Source organism: Suncus etruscus, chromosome 1, assembly GCF_024139225.1.
Source record: "Suncus etruscus isolate mSunEtr1 chromosome 1, mSunEtr1.pri.cur, whole genome shotgun sequence".
Taxonomy (NCBI): Eukaryota; Metazoa; Chordata; class Mammalia; order Eulipotyphla; family Soricidae; genus Suncus; species Suncus etruscus.
The window spans coordinates 79,386,348-79,399,278 of record NC_064848.1 but is presented as its reverse complement, the minus strand read 5'-3'; the positions used below and the strand labels follow the sequence as shown (position 1 = coordinate 79,399,278).

General features: G+C 41.6%; 1 pseudogene; it reads right to left on the bottom strand.

The window, feature by feature from the left end:
- Positions 1 to 1,502: 1,502 nt before the first annotated feature.
- LOC126010464 (tropomyosin alpha-3 chain-like) lies at positions 1,503 to 12,488 on the bottom strand (annotated as a pseudogene).
- Positions 12,489 to 12,931: the final 443 nt, after the last annotated feature.

The following is a 12,931-nucleotide window of genomic DNA, read 5'->3' as shown; positions in this document are numbered from 1 at the left end:
AGAAACTATTCACCCAATACCCATCAGATAAGGGGCTAATCTCCAAAATATACAAGGCACTGACAGAACTTTACAAGAAGAAAACATCTAATCCCATCAAAATATGGGGAGAAGAAATGAACACTTTGACAAAGAAGAAATACAAATGGCCAAAAGACACATGAAAAAATGCTCCACATCACTAATCATCAGGGAGATGCAAATCAAAACAACTATGAGGTACCACCTCACACCACAGAGAATGGCACACATTACAAAGAATGAGAACAAACAGTGTTGGTGGGGATGTGGAGAGAAAGGAACTCTTATCCACTGCTGGTGGGAATGCCGTCTAGTTCAACCTTTATGGAAAGCGATATGGAGATTCCTCCAAAAACTGGAAATCGAGCTCCCATACGATCCAGCCATACCACTCCTAGGAATATACCCTAGGAACACAAAAATACAATACAAAAACCCCTTCCTTACACCTATATTCATTGCAGAACTATTTACCATAGCAAGACTCTGGAAACAACCAAGATACCCTTCAACAGACGAATGGCTAAAGAAACTGTGATACATATACACAATGGGATATTATGCAGCTGTCAGGAGAGATGAAGTCATGAAATTTTCCTATACATGGTTGTACATGGAATCTATTATGCTGAGTGAAATAAGTCAGAGAGAGAGAGAAAACACAGAATGGTCTCACTCATCTATGGGTTTTAAGAAAAATGAAAGACATTCTTGGAATAATAATTTTCAGACACAAAAGAGAAAAGAGCTGGAAGTTCCAGCTCACCTCAGGAAGCTTACCACAAAGAGTGATGAGTTTAGTAAGAGAAATAACTACATTTTGAATTGTCCTAAAAATGAGAATGTATGAGGGAAATGGAGAGCCTGTTTAGAGTACAGGCAGGGGTCCCATGGGGAGGAGGGAGACTTGGGACATTGGGTGATGGGAATGTTGCACTGGTGATGGGTGGTGTTCTTTGCATGACTGAAACCCAAACACAATCATGTATGTAATCAAGGTGTTTAAATAATAAAAAAAAAGAGTGTGGTATTATGTTATACCTTGTTTTACCTAAAACAAAGATCATTCCTGGTTCCTTTTGTATATTTGTTTACAATTTGGATTTACCCCCAAACAGAGATGTTCTTATTTGTAAACCTGGATGGGACTGGCTCAGGGTAGTCTGAGCTATCTGTTTTTACTGCCCCACCAAGGTGTGGTCTCTGTACTCAATAGAAATGGCAGTTCTGGAAGGCAGCTTGCTTTCCATACTAGGTATAAGACTGCCCTTAGCATGGTTTGGATTATTTCATGCATGACCCTGATTCAGACTCATTCACCTGGGCTTGTAGATTTGGTGTGTGGAGTGATTTTACAATTTGGGAAGGGCAGGGAGGGAGAAAGCAGCCTTCCAGTTAAAACATCAGCTTCCAGCAGGTTGGCCTCAGGCAGAGTTGGGGGTTGGAGGGAGGTACAGAGGCAGGGCAGGACTCAGGGCACTCTACATCTCATTCAGGTCTAGCAGAGTTTGGTCCAGCATCCTTTGTGTACACAGGTGCTCCTCTTTGGTGCATTTCAGTTTTTCTTCCAAATCATTGATGGTATTTTCTAGCTTGGCTACCAATCTCTCAGCAAATTCAGCATGGGTCTCTGTCTCTTTGAGTTATCAGTAAAAAAATCTTGATCTCTTTTCATATTTATCTTTTTTTTTTTTTGGTTTTTCAGGCCACACCCGTTTGGTGCTCAGGGGGTTACTCCTGGCTAAGTGCTCAGAAATCGCCCCTGGCTTGGGGGGACCATATGGGACACCGGGGATCGAACCGCGGTCCTTCCTTGGCTAGCGCTCGCAAGGCAGACACCTTACCTCTAGCGCCACCTCACCGGCCCCCTTCATATTTATCTTATTTTTGAGAATACTTTTCCTCAGCAGCACTCAGACACTCAGGTTCTGGTCCATCAAACGGATCTGCTCATCTCTTGGCAACGGAACTCTGCCAGCTCAGCCCTCTCTTTTATGTGTGCCAACTCACCCTCAATAATCACCAACTTACGAGTGGCCTCTTCAGACTTCCAATCTGCCTCTTCTGCAAAATGTTGAGTTTCTTTGAGTTGAATTTCCTGAAGTTACTTATTTTTTCTTTCATCTTTTAAGGCCCAGTTTTCAATGAACTTCATCCTTCTCTCACTCTCATATGCTGCTTTCTCAGCTTCCTCCAGTTTTTCCAAGGAAGTAGTAGCTGGGTGTTCTTGAGCATGGTCTAGTTCCTCTTCAATCAGCTGGATCCTAAGATTCAAAGAGGCCACCTCAGTAGGCCTGTTCCAAGGCCTACTCCACTTCCAATTGGAGGCGCTCAGCCCTCTCCTCTATGTCATCAGCCTACTGCTGCAGAACCTAGATCTTGCGCTTCAATGCCTAGATAGCGATGATCCCGGTCACCTAGGTATGGTCCCTCCCAACCTGGTTTCTGTGTGCTCATAGGCACTGCTTCTTTGCTCAACACATCAGCCCTGAGTTCCTCAGTAAGTAAATTTTTTTTTAAAGTATGGGAATAAGAAAATTTGTGAAAAAAATTTTTTCCCCATTCTTCCACCTCAAACTTGTGAAAATGAATGTATCTCCCAATGGGGCCATTAAGTCATTATCAAAAGTTTTTCTTTTTGTTTGTTTATTTATTTATTTATTTTTGTTATTGTTGTTTGTGTCACACCTGTGATGCTCAGGGGTTACTCCTGGCTATGTGCTTAGAAATAGCTCCTGGCTTGGGGGACCATATGGGACACCAGGGGATCAAACCACAGTCCATCCTAGGCTAGCACAGGCAAGGCAGATGCCTCACCGCTTGTGTCACTACTCCGGCCCTATCAAAAGGTGTTTTTTTTTTGGTTTTTGGGCCACACCCGGTAATGCTCAGGGGTTACTCCTGGCTATGCGCTCAGAAGTTGCTCCTGGCTTGGGGGACCATATGGGACGCCGGGGGATCGAACTGTGGTCCGTCCAAGGCTAGCGCAGGCAAGGCAGGCACCTTACCTCTTGCGCCACCACCCGGCCCCAAGAAAGTTCTTTTTTTTAGTTTTTTTTTTGGGGGGGGACACACCCAGCTGTGCTCAGGGGTTACTCCTGGCTGTCTGCTCAGAAGTAGCTCCTGGCAGGCACGGGGGACCATATGGGACACCGGGATTCGAACCAACCACCGTTGGTCCTGGATCGGCTGCTTGCAAGGCAAACGCCACTGTGCTATCTCTCCGGGCCCTCAAAGGGTTTTTTAAGTAATGTGTTGCTAGTTGATTTTCTGTCAGCTGTTTTTTTTTTTTCTGCATATTTGGTACCTTTGAGTTTACGTGGATGTCCAAATTGATGTGTTCCTACTGGGGTAACAGTATTAAAAAATTGTGTAGGTTCACACTACTGTGTGTGTGACTGAATGGTTTCAAGCTCTTGGCTCATATTGCAGCTATTGTGGGGTGTGGTTTCAGCCGCCAGGACTTCAAGAAATATAGAGAATGTGGGGGTGGGGAGTGGGAAGGGTGCTTGCCTCATTCCAAAAAAGCCCTGGAGATGTCAGCCCAAAAAGCAGCAAACTTGGAATTTTTGTGGATTTGTCATATCTGCAAAGCTCTCCGGTAGAGTTGTGAAGCACCCAGTGGGCACTCATGGGTTACTCCTGGCTCTGCACTCAGAAGTCACTCTTGACAGGCTTGGGGACCATACGGGATGCCAGGATTCAACTGGGTTTGACTTGTATTGGCTTTGTACAAGGCAAATGGCTTACCGTTATGCTATCACTCCTGCCCCAGTACACATCACTTTTGAGAAAAGAGAATAGAATGAGTCTATGGAGTTGGTCGAATGCAGACATGGCAGCTATGTTTGCTGGGTTCCTACTCTTTTTTTTTTTTTTTTTGGTTTTTGGGCCACACCCAGTGACGCTCAGGGGTTACTCCTGGCTATGCGCTCAGAAGTCGCTCCTGGCTTGGGGGACCATATGGGACGCCGGGGGATCGAACCGCAGTCTGTCCTAGGCTAGCGCAGGCAAGGCAGGCACCTTATCTCTAGAGCCACCGCCCGGCCCCTGGGTTCCTACTCTTAATCATCAGTCTTACTGTTCTCATAGTTCATTCCAATTCTTCTATGCATATCCCCTCCCCCTCCTATTTCCCCTTGTTTTATAGCTTTGTTGGGATCTTGATTGAGTCAGCTATTCCATTAGCAGGATATTTTCCGGGCAATCCTTATGCATTGACATTTAGCCATTTTTAGCTAAACAACTTCCATTGCTATTCCTTTGTTTCTAATATCTAGGACAGTAGAGTATTGTTAGAAAAGTATGAAATCTTTTCCAGTGGTCCTCTTCCATCCTGGGACTTCACTTCTGTTCCAGTCAACCTAGATTTCTTTCTATTTCCAACTCTAGGCAATTATACATGATATTCCTGCTAATTTATATACATATTTTTATTCTCACTTCCCTAGAGCAGATCAATACCCTACACAAATATCTATTTCTTTTACATCTTAGAAAACCCTGATCTCCCAGACACACATTGTAAAACATGTAGAACCACATAAATATAAATTCAGAAAGAAGCAAAAGATAAGACCAATGATACATATTTTTAGATTAGTCAAACTCCAGTTTTATGACTATGTTAGTTAATAGCCAAGGAAAGTAGAGGCGATTACTCCATGCTACAGTATTTATTTATTTTAATTTAGAACTAACCATTCCTTTTTTTAAAGACAACTGGGAGGATTATATATGATATTTGTGTAAAATACTATTTAAAAATGCTAGATATAGGGGCCGGCGAGGTGGCGCTAGAAGTAAGGTGTCTGCCTTGCAAGCACTAGCCAAGGAAGGATCACGGTTCGATCCCCGGCGTCCCATATGGTCTCTCTAAGCCAGGGGCAATTTCTGAGTGCTTAGCCAGGAGTAACCCCTGAGCATCAAATGGGTGTGGCCCGAAAAACCAAAAAAGAAATGCTAGATATATAGCAGACCCCCAATTATTTTATAAAAAGGGCTTGGATCTGGAATATTAGAAGCTCTAGCTAGGATGGTCTTATGCTGGGAGTCAACCTAGAACCTATGAGCACAGGTACATTGTGAGTCTCCACTTGAAGTAATCCTCCAGCCCCCCAATATTGCCTAAATTTCTTTCTTTTCATTATAAGTACGAAAAGTATGCATTTTTCCCTCTTAGGCAAATGTGTGTTTGTGCACAAATCCATTTTTTGGTAATGGATAATATCATAAAAAAGTAATTTCATTTTAGCCCCCAATCAAAGGAAACTTAAATGCTTCTATCTTCTTTGTTCAGTATTAGAAGGTTGATAAAACTAGCAGAATATCCTGGTCACACCTTGTGCCAGTGAGTGCTGTGCTCCATGGAGTGAAATCTTGGTCAGTTGAATATGGAGCTAGCCTTTTGTGTTCAGATTCCCATCAGGGTTCCTTAAACACCAGAAGCTCTTCACTGTCAATAATGCTTCTGCCTGGTGAATTGTCTCACTCAGATGTTTCACCTCCATAAAAGCAGAGGAGACCATCTGGAGAGAAAGGCATGCCATGCCAATCAGCGCTACTTGTGAGAATACACCTAGCTTTGTGCTCAGGGTTTTTCCTAATAGTGCTTGGAGAACGATGCCTTATTGGGGACCAAACTTCGTAGGATATATGGAAGGTAATAGCCCTAAACCCTGTACAATCTCTCCAGCACCTGAAAGTATATTTTTCTTTATCTTTTTGTTTTTTAGACTGTACCCAGAAGTAAGCAGGGCTTACTCCTAGTTCTGTACTGCAGGATCATTCCTGGCAGTGCTTTGGGGATCATATGAAGATCAAACCCTGGTTGGCCCCATGCAAGAAAAGGACCCTGCTCATTGTATTGTCCCTCTGGCTGAGAGCGTACCATTTTTTTATTTGTTTTATTTTGTTTGTTTGTTTGTTTGTTGTTGGATCACACCCGGCAGCGCTCAGGGGTTACTCTTGGCTCTACACTCAGAAATCACTCCTGGCAGGCTCGGGGGACCATATGGGATGCTGGGATTCAAACCACCAACCTTCTGCATGCAAGGCAAACTCCCTACCTCCATGCTATCTCTCCGGCCCCCAGAGAGCGTACCATTTTAAGGGGCCATACTTGTATTGTTCTTCAGGTGTTTTTAAAAGTTTAAAGGTATAATTAGTTTTGGGTTTTCTCTTTGGGCATATCCTAGACTCAAGGATAAAAATTCTGCTTTGTAGGCCTAGATGTGAGCCTGCCTCTTTACCAAGCATTCATGATCCCTATGATTTTGGTGAGAAATGCTGAGGGCTGGTTAATGAGCCATGGCAGGGAGCTGATTCTTACAGGCATGAGTAAATGGTGATATCCCAAGAAGGCACATCCTGTTAATTAAATCTCAACAGGCAGGTCTCCGAGAGCAGCAAACAATGAGGGAACCTAGGACCTCCTGCCAGTGGGAGGATTCCTAGATATCGAATATTGCAAGGGAAATGGATCAAAGTGAACAAGAAAGAGTTTCTATATTGGTCCAAGAAGCAGAATAAATCAAATCCCTCCTGGTATTCTGGGAACCATAACATCTTGGGGACTACTAGCAGATACTGACTTGTGAGTTTGATGAGGAAAAAGGTGACCAACCATTAATACTAATAACATGGGTCATGGAAGGAAACTAGATAATTCTATACTTTCCATAAGTTTTTATCTAAGTGAGTTGGAGAGATATTTCAGAAGTTATTGTGCTTACCTTTCAAGTTGTCCGTCTCAGTTCAACCCCTAGAACTATATAATTCCCTAAAAACCACTCAGAGTGATTAGAGTCAGGATGAAGCCCTGCTTGTTATAACCCAAATTCTTTCTACCCTAAGTTTATGTGGTCATTTCCTTTTTAATTTGCCATATTATTCTGTATAGCGCCTGCTAGAATTTCAACCTGGCTTGAGGAGCAGTCTTAGGTGCTAGTTACGGGAAAGATAGGAATTGAATAATAGTCTCTGTTCATTTCAGTGAGTGCCTTAATGAGACAGACATTTTATACACATTATAACTAATAAGGAAGATGTCACATATTAATGTTTTCTAGGACAATCATCTGAAGTTTCAGAAATGTTGAGCAATTTTTCTAAGACGGCACAGCAAAATATAGGGAACTCATAGATACAGAGTGTGCAATCAGTATTGAAGGTTCTCTTGGTGTTACCTTGTGCTGCACATTATAGGAATTTATTCTTTAGTGGCCAGAAAAAGACCTCCTCAAACAAAATGTTCAAGCCTTTCTTGGCACCTGGCAGAGAAATGCTTTCTGAAGCTGGAGAAAACCCAGGAAGATTGCTCAGTTCCTGTGTGCGCTGCTTCCCAGCTGGGGATGACAGTTAATCTTGAAAATCAATTCAGTGCCTGCTCTCTCAGCAGACACTCCCCAGGGCAGGCCATGGCTCCTCTCACTGCTGTTAAACAGCCCCGAAAGTGGTTGCCAGCGTGAGGAGGTCAGGGGTAACTGTGTGCTGGGCTTGGGGTCATCCGCAGAGCATTTGCTATGGGACTCATAGGTGGCACCTTCAGCCTCAGGAGCATACAGGGAAATGAATGGACAAGAAGTGACTCTGGCCCCTTGCCTGAGAGGGAGCAGAATCAGCTCACATAGCAGCCTTGGTTTCTAACAGCTTGCACACAAGTCCCTTTGGTGTTGTGGCAAAGCTGTCCTCTGGAAGCTTTCTGCATAGTGGCTCTCTGCCTTCTGAGACCTCCTGGAAAGTGGATAGGGCTTAACAGAGACCCAGGGTGGATAAGATAATAGATAATGACTTAGGAGAGACCGAGGTCTTCTATCTTTTCAGAGTTTTCACTATACCACACTTCTCCATGTCCAGTTGCTTTTGCCAGAAACATTTCCTAGATTTTGGAAAGCAAGCAAAAGGAATAACTTTCTGAAAGAATTCGTTTTGCTTCATAAAAAGAGGGAGCTGGAAAGCCAGTGGCCTCCCTGAAAAGGACAAGTTATAGCATTGGGATATGGTGGTCCTCTTCAGGCATCTCACCCATGGGATCACAGTTTTGGGAGATACAATGGTCCCTACTTCACAAAATTAGAAACATTAATAAGGATCAAAATAGTTGGAGGCAAATTCCAAGACTGATCTTCTAGTAACAAATACCTAGATTTTATGGTGATGCATATAAGACTATGTATCTTCTCTTTTGAGGAGACTGTCAGCATATGATCATAGCCATGTGCATATCTCGGGGTTTGGGAGAAATTATGGAGACAAAAGACATGAAATCACATTGTTTGAGCCATAGAGCCAGACCAGGGAATGGTATATTATTTAAATTCCTGATACCTCCTCTTCTCCTTTTCAAATGTATTCTCAGCTATAACTTTCCTTCCTGTCTCACCCCTAACCTAAGAGTAGGATGAACAGCACCATCTGAGAGCTGTGTGGTGGGGGATGCTACCACTATTTTGTGAGATGAATAAACTCGGCTTCTGAAAAATACCTTCCTTGAGCTAACAAGCCCAGAGTTTTACAGAACCAGGATTCTCTCTGCCTCCTGCTGTGATCCATGCAGAGCCTGAGCTCTGAAACACAGAGTTCATCTCTCTGGGGAGCCTTCATTCACCCCTCCATGTTACCTTTTTGTACAAGTGACCTCAGGGCTTCACTAATTCTAAATCTGAGGGAGGAATAAAGGCAGATTGAAAGAGACAGAGAGGGAAAGGGATAAATATAGATATAGATAGACAGATGACAGATAGATGGATAGATTGATGGATAGACAGACAGACAGACAGATAGATGGGTAGACAGAAGGATAGATAGATAGATAGATAGATAGATAGATAGCTCTGTGTACAAATCAGGTAATGTCACATCTCATTTCTACATCTTCTCATGTCCCCAGTATCTCCGTGGCTCAAGGAGGAAAGAGTCTTACCCTTGGAAGCTTAGGAATGAGTGAACAAGGCTAATTCCTAAAAGAGATATATAGAAAATCACCAATCTGGGTTGTATAAAGGAGTGTTGAAGAAACCTGGGCATGTCAAAGTCTTGATGAGAATAGTTTCCAAAAGCCCAATTTCCCTCAAGATCTCAGTCCCATTAGAAAGAAGAGTCACTTGAGGCTTCATTCTCTTCTGTGCTGGAATGGTGCAGGAAGGAACATTGACTTCCAAGCTAGGGCATCTGTACTTGAGTAAAATTTTTAGAGAAAATACCATTGTTGCCATTTCATAAAGGCTTGACCTTGGACCATTTTTATTTATCTGAGTCTCAGTTTTCTACTCTGAAAAATGAGTGTTGGTACATCAATTCAGAATTTTTCATAAGTAGTGAGAATACAGAGAAGAGTAGTGCAGATCATACGTTGGGGTTGGTGATGCTAACTCGGGGAATCAATAGGAAAGTGAAAGAAATAGTTAATAATTACAAGAAGATTGTTACATATACTATGAAGAAAACAAAAGTATCTTGTGATTGCTTTAGTTAGGGGTCACCTTTCTGAAAAAGATTTTTTAATGATATCAAAATAATAAGAATGAAATATTGATACTGAAGTCTAGCGTTAGATAGTGGCTCAGTGAGACAGCTTGGTCGGGGTCCAGAAATGGGATGACTTTTGTAAATTCAAGATGCAGGGGCGCTGAAAAGGAGCATATTACCAAGAGGAGCAAGAGAAGATGAGTACTCCACACTGAGTAGAGGTGATTACAGGTTCAGATCCTCTTGGGACCCATAGTCCATGTCAAGAAACTTAGATTTTTGTTACCATGTGACAGAAATTCATGAGATGTTTCAATAAAAATTTTCAATGGCAGGAGAGATAGTAACAGCAGTTAAGGAATTTTCTATGCATGTGGCTAACTTCGGTCCAAAACTTGGAACCATGTGTGGTCTCCTGAGTAGTGCCAGGAGCATATAGCTCTGAGCATATAGCCCAGAGTAAGCCAGGTTTAACACCACATTATTAAATTTAAATTTAAAACAAAATAACCTATGGCCATAGAGCTAGTACAGCAGGTAGAGAGTTTAACTGGCATGCAATTGGCCAGGGCTTAATCCTTGGCATCCATATGATCTCCAGAGTCTGCTAGGAATGATCCCTGAATGCAGAACCATAACTAAGCCTTGAGTACTTCATATAGACCTAAACAAAAAAACCAAAATAAAACAAAATAAATATCTGGCTCCTGGTGGAGAATAAACTTAGGGCATGTGGGTCTGGGCAAGAAGGAATTAAGGAGGTAAGGTGGCAGCTATTGCAAGATTCCAAACTCTCAGGGCAGTGACTGAGACTATGTAGTTATTTTGCGAATACAACTGGCAGAACGTGGTGAAGGATTAGATGCTGAGGTACAGTAAAAAAGATTCAAGGATGGCACCTGGTCTTAGAAGCTATGAAACATAATACTTTGAAAGAGGTTGGTTGACAGAGAGAATGGTTGGATTTAAACAGTGTTGAATACACAGTAGAGGATAAGAGCATTTTTTTTAAACTTTCATTATTCCTAATGTCCCTCTGGTAGGATGCTTAGCTAACTGTAGACTAGAATGTCTCCTCTGGTCCACAGCTTATGCCTGTGTACAATATGGCAGACCAGCTATTCATCCACTCCATATGTATTTATTGGACATCCAATATGAACCTGTTTCTTTGTGGAGTATCAGGTAGAACGGCTGGAGTTTGGGGGAAGATTAGGAAGGAATTGATGGCCAGCAGACCTTGTTCATCTATGTGTCTATACAGGTCTTTTACATGGAATGATATTTAAAAGGAAGTCATGAGGATAAGTAGATGTTGGTAAGTTAATGGTATGGAGGGGTTGTGGATGCCAGTGAGGAGAGGATGAGGACTAACAAATAGGGGAAACAGCAATGATTGATATGCTTGATGTATGAATCTACAGGCCGCCCTCAATGCTAAAATTTTGTTTTTAATTGAAGAACTTATTTTTATCTTATTTAAACACCATGGTTACAAGATTGTTGATGGTTAAGTTTCAGTCAAACAATGTATACCTCTCTTCACCAGGGCACATTTCCCAAAACCAGTGTCTAATATCCCTCCCCACCTTACCCCTTGCCTGTCTCTGGGCAGACATTCACTTTTTTTTTTTAATTTAAATTTTTTTCAAATTTAAACACCATTACACGATTGTTCATAATATAGTTGATTTTTCACAGATAAAGTTGTTTATGATTGAGTTACAGTCATAAAATGTACAAAAGCCTTCACCAGTGCACATTTCTTGCGCAATGTTCCCTGTTTTCCCTCTCACCCTCCCCGATACACTCTCTTACCTTCCTGTCTCTTGGGAATACACTTTTCTTCTTTTTTTCTTCTTATTTTTTCTATTTAGATACTTTGGATTGCAGTACAGTGCACATTTTCTGCCACCAATGTCCCCAATTTCCTTCCCACCCACCCTTCTCTGACTGCCTTTGGGGCAGGTATTTTACTTATGTCTCTCTATCTCTATTAAATTGATGTGACAGGATTCTATAGGGATGACAGCATCAATTAAATGAAATTGTCCAGAAATTCAAAGCAATAATACTGATACTATGACTTTTAGGAGCAAGGTTACAGGTGTACAAAACACAAGAATAATCTTTTGCTTTCATTTATTCCTATCCTTGAGAAAATGAAGAAAGTAGCAATTTCAGAAAGTATCTTTGAAAGATCTAAACATTCATCTTCATACAACTCAGATGTGTTTTTTTGCTTGTTTGTTTGTTTGGTTTTACAACTCATATTTGTTATGATCACAGAGGCAAGAACTGATAATTATTTTAGAGGAATTGTAGCTTGACCATATCATGGCACTTGAGTTGTCTCTTTCATCTCCTAGATACCTGCCAGGCATTAGTAATTAATTAAAGAAATAGCACTATGTCCACAAGCATGGTGAAGTTAATAATTCTCTACACAGCATTTTATTTCTTTTTTATTTTTATTCTTAAAATTACTTTATTTAAACATCTTGGTTTACAAGTTTGTTCATAATACAGTTTTTTTTTTTTCTTCACGGTTACAAAGTTCTTCATGATTGGGGCTGGAGCGGTGGCGAAAGCTGTAAGACATCTGTCTTGCCTGTGGTTCGGTCCCCTAGCATCCCATATGGTTCCTCAAGCCAGGAGCGATTTCTGAGAGCATAGCCAGGAGTAACCCCTGAGTGTCACTGGGTGTTGCCAAACACACACACACACACACAAACCCCACAAAAATTTTCATAATTGAGTTTTAGTCATACAATGTACAACATCCTTCACCATTACCCATTTTCCTCCACTAATATTCCCAGTTCCCTTCCCCTGCTCTGACCTCTCTTCTGCCTGCCCCTGTAGCATTTTCCTCTTTCTCCTCCTTTTTTCCCCATCTAGATATTGCAATATTGCAATACTGAAAGGCTATGATGTATATCACTTTCTCTTATTTCAGCACTCATTACTTGTCCCAAGTAATCATTTTCAACAGTCATTGCCATAGTCATCCCTTCTCTGCCCTGACTGCACTCCTCCCCTTTTTGTGGCAAGCTTACTACCATGGTCTTATCTTTCTGGACCTCATCTCTATTGTCTCTGGATTTTATTACCATACTATCTTTTTTTATATTCCACAAATGATTTTATTCTATGTCTATCACTTTTTCTTTGACTCATTTTGCCCAGCCTAATACTTCCCATACCCATCCATGCATAAGCAAATTTTATGACTTTGTTTTTCCTAATAGCTGTGTACTATTCCATTGTGTAGATGTACCACAGTTTTTTTATTCATTTGTCTATTCTTGGGCACTTGGGTTTTTTTCCCACATTCTGGCTATTGTCAAGGCTGCAATGAACATAGGAATACAGAGGGCTTTTCTGCATTGCCTACACAAAATTTATGAGGAAGATAACAAATTGTTTCCAGTAGAGTCTA